This window comes from Physella acuta, unplaced genomic scaffold (assembly GCF_028476545.2).
Source record: "Physella acuta isolate Inbredline_101_S28 unplaced genomic scaffold, ASM2847654v3 ptg000265l, whole genome shotgun sequence".
Taxonomy (NCBI): Eukaryota; Metazoa; Mollusca; class Gastropoda; family Physidae; genus Physella; species Physella acuta.
The window spans coordinates 129885-140413 of record NW_026731784.1 but is presented as its reverse complement, the minus strand read 5'-3'; the positions used below and the strand labels follow the sequence as shown (position 1 = coordinate 140413).

General features: G+C 34.0%; 1 pseudogene; it reads left to right on the top strand.

Moving 5' to 3' along the window:
- Positions 1 to 2428: 2428 nt before the first annotated feature.
- Positions 2429 to 10529, top strand: part of LOC131939140 (26S proteasome non-ATPase regulatory subunit 13-like) — a 39936-nt pseudogene continuing 31835 nt past the window's right edge.

Sequence of the window (10529 nt, the reverse complement as noted above, 5' to 3'; positions counted from 1 at the left end):
TGACCCACGTGCCAACTGTGAATCGTATCAGTCAAGTAGAACTGTCCGAATGTTCACTCCTGCGTTTCCGTCTAGACAGACTGACGAGGAAGTGAGTTAAATAAAAGCTTGTAAAAAAAAGTTTTCTTGCAAGACGATATGTTAGAACAGTTCAGTACAGTTACATGGGATTGATCGCTTGTATAAGAGAAAAGTATGCACTAAAGTCACTGTTTTATATAATTTCTATTCTACACTTGTTAAAAATATTTATCAGTTCAAGTAGGCCTACTTAATTTTTTTTTTATTTTTGTCTACAATATAGTATTATCTATACTGTTTTTAAATATAGAAAATGTTAAAATATCTATATTTAAAGTTCTATTACAATGTATTGCTCTGTAAGTTTTGTTTTTATTTGCCTCCCTTTTACATATACTATTATTCTTGAAAAATATGTTTATTCCTCATCGAACAGCCACCATTTTATGTGAGCAATTCAAAACAAATGAAAGTAGGGGCCTATTCTGGCATTCATAGTAAGTCCTCTCAAAACAGCTACACATGAGATCAACATTGAGCCATTTAGAATTGATGCTGGTTCGCTTTAAATACGATAGCAGTATTTGAAAACGAAACATTTGTAGAGTAGTAAGTTCAAGAGCAAATTAAAAAGAGTTGGAGGTCAATAAAAGCACAAGAAGACAACTCTAAAATTAAAGGAAGCGAGTTGAGGCACTCATATGTGACGCATGGAATTCTAGAATGTAACAGTAAGGTAGGAGAAGTTGACATCTGGAGTGCTGACGATCTTTAGATAAGCATATTCGTGAGAACGAGCGTTCACTTGCATAAATATATTAAAACGTAAAGTAAGAAGCCAATTAACAAATACAAATCTAGAGGCATGTTATAAACTGTAAACAACAAGTTATAAGTCAGATTTAACCAAGCTTTCAAAAGTCATGCAAGGTCAATAATTCCATCCATGTAACTACTTTAAATATTATTCAATAATTATAGTTATATTAATTGATTTCTAATTATATCAAGCAGAACTAGTAAAAATACGCTAATATGTTTTGTGCAAAACAGTTGTATGTTTTTATATGAATAACTATTATTTCATATGTAAAGCTATTTTAAATAATAAAATCAAATGTATTTACCTAATGCTAATCACATACCGAAATTGAAATAAAAATGTTAGTGGCTCTTTAACAACTATGACATTTTGTAAATTGTAACTTTTGTATATTCCGTCTCAAAAGGTTGCCGACCCCTGCCCTAAGGACAAGCATATGCAATATGATAGCATTGGAATGAACTGAATAGGTCACCTGTGACGGTCAGCTGACCACGACTCAAGGTTAACGCATGTTTAGAATAATAAAACGGTACAGTTTTTTTTTTAAGTACAGTTTTCTCATTTTCATTGATCTAAATACCAACGCATATAGCGCCGAAACATTAGCGATACCGCTTTCCACGATTTTTAGATTTAAGCCTATACTATAATGCATTACGAAATAGATGAATTTCGTAGTTAAAAAAATTAAACTCAAAATCGTATAATGTTACTAAAATCGAACCTAGTGTCATTATTTTTAGTTTTAAATCATTATATTATAACTTAATTTCAACTTTGTCTTGAGTGATGGTACGCCAGTGGCGTAGCCAGGATCGTCTCATGGGGGGGGGGGGGGTTCAAATTTTTTTCCAGCATTATATATGTTACGGTCAAAGCCCGAAGTGCGGCCAAACCCCGGATTGGCCGGCTCTCTTGGCCAAAGCCCGAAGAACTTAGAACTAAGATCGTATTTCGTACATTGGCTGGTCAATGCGCGCACTGGCCGGGACGTACTGGCCAAAGTCCGAAGTACTTAAACTTGACAGCGTATTTTGTACATTGGCCGGCCAATGCGCGCATTGGCCGGGATGTCCTGGCCAATGTTGTATCTAGACTAAGTTGTGATCGCGTTTTAATTATTCTGGGTGCGGTTTCATTGTGAGTACCGTATTGTTTAGCTCTTGTTTGTATAGCATTCTATATGCAAGGCGACATGGATCAAAAGGGCCGCCAGACCATGAGACAGACATAGCAGATGGCTGTCAAAAGAAAAAAAAATGCAAATATCGAACCAACGTTTGACATGAAAACTATGTTTTTAGATCATTTGACTACAGTACTGCATGAAAAACCAAACAATAGCTTTATTCTCAGCAAAGACAAATACATTGCTATTATAGAGGACGTTAAACAGGCTAAAGCAAAGCAGACAAAAAAAAACTGTTGACTATCGTCGACTAAACAAATATGATGTTATTGAAGTTGACGGTAAAGAAAAACTTATTGTACCACTAACAGAAGACAATGGTGCTATTTTGTACTATGTGCACTCAGAAGAGTTGTTCGACTTGATCAATGAAACTCACTTGAAAATCGGATATGGAGGTCGCACAAGGATGGAAAGAGCTCAAGAGAAAGTACAAAAATATCACCAAAGAAATCATTACTATGTATATTCGGTTGTGCAAGCCTTGTCAGACAAAATTGTCTAATCCCAAGAAAGGTCTTGTTTCCAAACCCTTGATATATAAAGAATTTAACTCAAGATGCCAAGTAGATCTTATTGATATGCAAAGTAACCCAGACGGCAAATACAAGTTTATACTCAGTTACCAGGATCATTTAACCAAGTTCATATTGTTTCGAGCTTTGGAAATCAAAAGAGCAGAAGAAGTTGCTTACCAGCTGCTTACCACGACTATTGGTGCCCCAAGTGTGCTTCAATCGGATTATGGAAGAGAATTTGTGAATCAAGTTATTTCTGAACTAAAGAACATGTGGCCTGAACTTAAACTAGTTCACGGAAACCAAGGCATAGCCAAAGCCAAGGTTCAGTCGAACGTGCCAACCAAGATGTTCAAAACATGATGATGACATGAATGCAAACAAATGAATCAGCTCATTGGGCTGTGAGTCTCAAATTCATTCAATGTATTAAAAATCGTTCTTTTCATCAAGGAATCCAATAATCGCCATACGAAGCAAAGCAAAAGTGGGACTTAGCACTTCAATTCTACCTAGAGAGGCTCTCGATAAAATAGTTACTGAGGAAGATCTTGAGAACATTGAATAAGAAATGGAGGTTGCCATAAATGCAACGACATCCTTAGCTAACACATCTGCTGCCGTGGCGGAACGTCTGGCTTTTTGTGACTATGTGTGACTAAGGGGAGTGGCGGGGGGAAGGTAAAAATCGTAAAAAAAGCGTTTGAGTAAACATACACTTTTACTAGTGTCCGCCCCCCCCCCCCCCCGAAAAATGTAGACCGCTCACCCACCCGAAAATTTCAACCCCCCCCCCCCCAAACCCCGGAGAAAAAAGTCTGGAAAAAACACTGAATTCAAGTACTAACCCCATCCGCTTATGTAGGATCTTGGGGCGCTAAATCACATATTTCCGTTAGGCGTCCCCACTCCAATATGTAAACAAATGTTAGGCCTATGACAGAAACCTTTGCGGGGCTGTACTCAACAGCTTCCCAAGTTTTCATGGCAATTGGGTGAATGATGCAGTAATGCAAAATAGACAGAAACATGTTTTTCACATGTACAACTGTATGTGGCCAGCTCACGCGTCGGATAACCTTCTGATTTAGGGGGGGGGGGGGGGGGGAATCCCCAAATGACGTCACATTTTTAACGACTAACAAAAAGCCAGACTCTCACACACACCCACCTGAATGACGTCATTTATAAATAGTAATTGACTATTAATAATGTTCAATTAATTCTAAACATTCTAATTAATTTCTAAACTAAATAGTTATATATAAAATAATCTTACCTTCCCTGTTTTGTGAATTAGATGCACATAATAGCCTAATACTATGCAAGTAAATTAATATCTGTTGACTAGTGCTGTCTAATGTCTGACAAAATGTACTGAAGTGGTGAATCGTACGGTTAGGAAGTAGTTCATAAACGATACATTGATCTACTCGATACTTGCGAGGCTAAGAAAGAGGGATGGGATGGGGGTCGGCTAGGGAAAAAAAACTTGAAAGAGACAATAAAACGCCTTTGTACGTCAGCATCGCCATTAGAAAACTTACTCAAGGGAGATAATTCCAAGTATAAGCATTAAAAGTTTACTATATTTCTTGTAAAAGCACAAACAAGTAAACGTATATAAAACTGAAGTTTCTAGTATTATATTATTTTTTATTATCTGTAGGATACAAAATAGTACATGATACAAATTCAACCCCTATCACACACAAATATTAACATTGAAAAATGTGCAATGGATTTCGGGTCCCTAATCCATGCCGCAAAGAAGAACCGCGCATCATGAAAGCCCGCTTCATATGAAGCGGCTTCACGTGCTATGGACTTTAATGTTTTATTTTTTTAAAGAATTTTACCGGCGACAGCGTGTGTTTGATCGTAGGGAAATAGAACTCAGCCTTGACGATGGTTAAAAAATACAACTATAAATAACTTTTTTAAATATATAATAAATTTGACGACAATTTTTGAGCCCCCTTTTTGGTCCCCATCCCCTGCCCCATCCGCCACAGTACACTTTGGAGGATCTGTCAAACAGTTACGTGTCCTCTATTTAGCTATCAAAGGGGGGCAACGAGTCAAAGAAGAGTTGCCTATATTTTACACTGCAGTTTTATAATGGATTTTATTTTTTGCGGAAGAGCGTGGTATAGTGACTGTAAAATAAAGATAATCGTATCGCAGCTACAGTGTTTTTCTTTTACAAACCAAATATCAAGGCAAAAATGCACGAAAATTAAATGCAAAATTTAAAAACAAAAATTAATTATGGTCAGCGGTGGGCCCCTAAAAGGCCTGGGGCCCCCCGCATTGCGGGGTCTGGCGGCACTGTAGTTCCGCCCCTGACCATATTAGGCTAGAGTTTTGTAATTTTAATATAGCAATAAAAATGAATTTTTCCAATATACTACCATCTATTTCCAAACTATTTTAAGGGCTATAACATCAATTTAACTTCAACTGCACTTGATATCATTGAATTTTATTTTTACTTCAAAAGGCCGATAGTTGCATCAGTGGCGGAACTAGAAAAAAAGGGCCACCCCGCAAAAAAAAAATTCTGGCCCCCCCCCTCCTATATATATATATATATATATATATATATATATATATATATATATATATATATATATATATATATATATATATATATATATATATATATATATATATATATATATATATATATATATATACATATATATATATATATATCTTAATACTACTAAAAGTCAAGTTTGTTTACATGTTTGAATATTTATTTGTTTGTTTTTTTGTTTGTCCGATCGAGTATTGTGATATGTTCGACTCTATCTGGAGAGCTGTAAAATAGTATGTAGGTAGAGAATAATTTTTTAATGCAGACAGACTGTTAATCACAAATTTATTTAAAGACGTTAATTAATGTATTGATTTATTCATAGGTAGATTAACCCATTTTTTTTAAAAATGTTAAAACATTGACTAAACTTTGTGGGAATAGTGACGTCCCTTGGTGTGTTTACTTTTTGGTACAATAAAAATGGCGGACTCCATCATAGACTTTGTGGCCCATTCAAAAGTTTAACGCGTTACAAAGCTAATTTTCTGCCGGCTATAACTTAAACAATACGTCCGTTTGCTGTATTTATTACGTTCCAACACTTATATCAATTTTAAACTGTCTTTTTTCATTTAGTTTTACAATAAATTTCTCTAGATCTAAAGATCAGCTGTCGAAAGAAAGTTATGAATCTAGCCTAGATCTAGATCTAATCTAGATCTAGCCTAGATCTAGGTCACTAGACTGTAAATTCTAGATCTAGACTTAATGTAAATTCTACATCTAGAATCTATTTCAGGCCTTAATTATTTTATATAAATCTTTGTTTGGCTAATTTAAGATAAAATTTAATTTGAAAGTTACTACTACTAGACTTAGATCTAGATCTATGCGCGTAAATCAAGTTGCATCAAAGTATAGTATAAAAATTCATTTGCGACGTCACGAGTAAATAGGTAAGTTGGTAGCGTAGTCCGCTCTCATGCGGGTGGCACAGGTTCTAGACCAATATGTCAATGATATTTTTTTTTCAATTTTTTTTTTAGATGTGAATGATAAAGTTGCCTACAGGGCAGGTGAAGCAGAGTTCATCTGTTTCTTTGTCCTAAGCATATGAAGGGATAGTGTTGTCAGAGATATGCTCGGCTGGAATCGTTTTTTAAACGATAAAAACATGTTGTCTGAGACTTGGCGGGACACTGGGCAGGTGAAGTAGAGTTAAGTAGGTCACATGTGACGTCAGTATATGAAGGGATAGTCCGAAATCGGTGTTTTCGGTGTTTTTAAAAGATAAAAAACATATTTTTGAATGTGGGGTCTGTTTTTTGTGTGGAGGGGGGAAGGGGGGCGGGCGGGCGGGGGACATATGTTGGGGTGCCAAATAGGTTTGGAAAAATAAATTGAAAGGTTGAGGGGGGTTCAAATCGAAAGTTTGAGTGGGGGGGGGGGTGCACATCAAAAGTTTGAGGGGGGGGGGGGTTGAAAATCGAAATCTTGGGGGGGGGGGGGGGGTTAAAATCGAAAAGTTTGTCCCCGGGCGCCGGGAAGGGTCGCTATGCCTCTGAGTGACAGACGTGATGTTTTTTGATGGATGACCCCCGAAACCCACAGTTATCCAACGGATGACGGGTATTCTAGTACATATATATATATATATATATATATATATATATATATATATATATATATATATATATATATATATATATATATATATATATATATATATATATATATATATATATATATATATATATATATATATATACAAACACAGAATACAAACATTGGGTAGTCATTTCTGGCCTGATCGGGTTTTGAAAAAAAAACAAGTCTTTTTTTTCAATTTAATCAAACTACAACACGTCATGTGTGTGAGTGCATTAGTCTGTTTTGAATTTTTTTTTTAAATTTAGTACTAGTTTATTTAATGTTTGTTGTAATACTGCATACCTTCTGTTCGTTAGCCGGTCAAAAGGATATAAAGCGTGAAAGCTTTGTATGTGTAATGGTTTCTCGTGTTATGTTTATTTTTGTTTTTTTGTATTTGTATTATTTGTTTTAAATATATTTCCTTTTTATACTGTGTCAATCTTTAGTATGTATTTTTTTAAAATAATAATTAAGAGAAATAATTGCTTTTTAATTTGATTAGTACAAATATATTAAAAGGAGCTTATGAGCACCCCTATTTGACTATTTAAAAAGGGGAAATAAGTCATGAAGTGTTTTGAACGTTTGCCTATCGTTCACACTACAGCTCAGACATATGTATTTTTTTACACAACAGCATGTATTAGCTACTGTATATCATCACTACTGTAGTAGATCTGTTTGTTATTTACAAAAGCTATTACCGTCAAGTCAAAAATGCAAGAAAATTATTTTTTTAACTATAAAAAATTTATTATGGTCGGCTAAGGGCCCCTAAACGGCGTGGGCTCCCCCGCATTGCGGGGTCTGGCGGCACTGTAGTTCCGCCCCTGAGTTGCATACTATTAAATAATTTAAACACATTTGTTGATACACGGAAAAAGGTTTAGATTCATTCTTATGTGTGTAAAATAAGATGCGACTAAATGAATCACAAAATAGTAACCAAGACATATACATTTATGAAAAATAATATATTACGTCGGTTTAATTTACGATTGAATTTTCTCAGTGTGTCGATAGCAATAATAGATTTTAGAAACATATCAATCATACCTAACTTAGCTGGTTATCTAGCAGAACAACAAAGGAAAATACGGGTGATGTTTCCACTGAATGGGGACTCAAGGGTTATATAACAAAAAATATGGCATCAATTCTAAGGCTTCTGTAGTTTGTAAGACACAATATACTTTCAAAAAGAGATGGAATACTACGGCTGTATGATAAATGTATGAGCACAGAATCAACCCTCTCTCTCTCTGGCGGAGCTTTGTGTTTATGTTGTCCAACAAATCCAAGATCTAAAACAAGCCATAGAATTTCTTAAGAAAGTTGCCATGTAAAAGAACATATTGTGTCTTTTTTAAAAGAAGATTTTTTTATAGACCGAAATAAATAGCTTTATTTACCGAATGCGTGTTTTACACAATTAGTAACGCGTATATTAGATACACTGTTGTGTTTTTAGAGTTGTGCCCCTTTAAGTCAGACTTCCATTGTCAAACAGGCAGATTGTAAATTGTAAGGATATACTATGTTCTTTAGCTAGACGATGTAGCATACCATACCAAATATCTGAAGGAAACATTTGAATACATTCAACATAAATTTAAAAAAAACTGAGTAGAGCGATAAGATATACATACAAATCATAAAATACAATAAAATGTATGTTCATTTTCATTACTAAATTAAAATAGTGGTAAAACATATTTATACAAGTCATTTTATGACTACTTCCTATCTTGCTGACATTTTTAAAATGTTAATGTTCTCTGGAAGTACACATCACATACCACATTATTCAAAATTTCCTTATAAGAATTGGCTGATATGTCTCAGGTCATTATTTTCTTTTGTCAGTTCCATGTTTGTTTTTTCATCTTCAATCTGTCTTGATAAGAAAAAAATCAGCTAGTATATTGTGCTGTCCCTTTACAGGTTAGCTTTCCTTGACATAATTTTCCTAGACAAATCCATTTTCCTTATGAAAGCAATATGTTAAAGTCAAAACTCCAAACACATAGTTAAGCTCTGTTAATTGAATACAACTTGAAACAACAATAGAATCCATTGGTATTACCATATAAAGTGTAAAAGAAATACACAACTGTTATGTTCATGAAAATCAGTTAACAAAATACAAGGTCCAATAACAAACTAAACATTTGTTAACACATTATGATAACAAACTCCATGCTTTACCTTAAATGGTTTTCTAACTTACAAATTTTCTCAAAGTCAATAACATCTATATATATAATTCTCTTCTGGGAGCCGCTAGAAAACAAGCTGCAAACGCGCTCCCTACCTCCCCACCCCTACATGGTTTTAGTGAGTTGTGTTCACTCTAAATGTTGACAAGCAGAGCCAACGATTTTAAACGTAGGGGGGGGGGGGGGAAGGAAGGGGGGTTATGGTCCTTAACGAGCTACTTATAGTGTTTTAAAGAAATATTTACAGTGGCAGCGTTGGTACTGTCGAATTCACAAATTATGAATTACTGAAAAGAACCCAAAGCCACACAATACATGTATAAGCCAGGTTCTATTTTTACAACTTTTGTGACCCATAACCTCTGTCAACGGAATAGCAAATTACTAATTAACCTATTATTTAAAATAATTAAGTTTAAAATGTTGAAATATGGGATTTGTATTTGTATAATTAAAAAAAAAAATCTATAGCCCACATTAAATAATATTGTTTTAAACATACCACAATTTTGAAATAGTAAACTAGTATAATCTAAAACTTTTTTATCAGTACATTATGTTTAAAATTGTTTAAGGGATTTAACTGTAAATGGCGCTCAAAAATCCTGAACGATAAAAAAGGGAAACATAGACTTGACTTTTCTGTATTGTAAATTATAAATAGTATATTTTATAATCTGTGAAACCTTTTATAAACGCTTACTTTTGCTTGAGTTGTGTATATACAATGTGACCACACACTACATAGTTATGTTAGGGTCACAGAGTTCTGATAACACAAAACATACTCAGGTAAAATTAATGTGTTCAAATGTTTATATACTACTACCTCAGCTCAGATAATGCTAGTGTTGATAAAGGATAACTGCTGTGGTACCTTTGACGACACTTTTCAATGGTTATTTTAAAAAATACTAATAAACTAAAGGTTTTGTCAAGGAAGTTGGGACAATAATCTATGGCAGACGTTGTTCAGGCTAATTTATAAAAAAAAATAGAAATCATAAGTTTACGAAGAAACGGTAACAGTGATCGTACGTTAAATTGTAATTTTAGAATAACTGACACACATGGGTTGTCATCTGGTTTTATTATATATGTAGCTTTTTATTTCAAGCTGAAATGTACTATGTGCGTTGTATACGATGTACATATAGAAAAGTAGTTCACAAATTGTTTCACATTGTTTAAATATAAGGAATAAAAGAAAGGCAATCGAACATTGACACTCATAGAGATCTTTTTTTTTAATGATCGCATATTATTTACTAACAAAATACAGACTATCGAGTAAACAATCTTGTTGATTATTTTGTTTAAACCTACATGCTATTTTAGTTGTATACGTTTCAATTAGAAAAAAAAAAATATTGTTAAATTGTTAAAAATGGTGATGTTGCTTTATATATATTTTAAAGACCAGCAAAACATTTGGTTAAATGTATTGCCGTTCTCGTTATCACATGTTGTCATTATGTTTTCTTTCAACACAATTAAAGGGTACTTTAAAAGCGGAACTTATATTTAACGTAGTATCCGATGATGGTGTGTGTGGAAT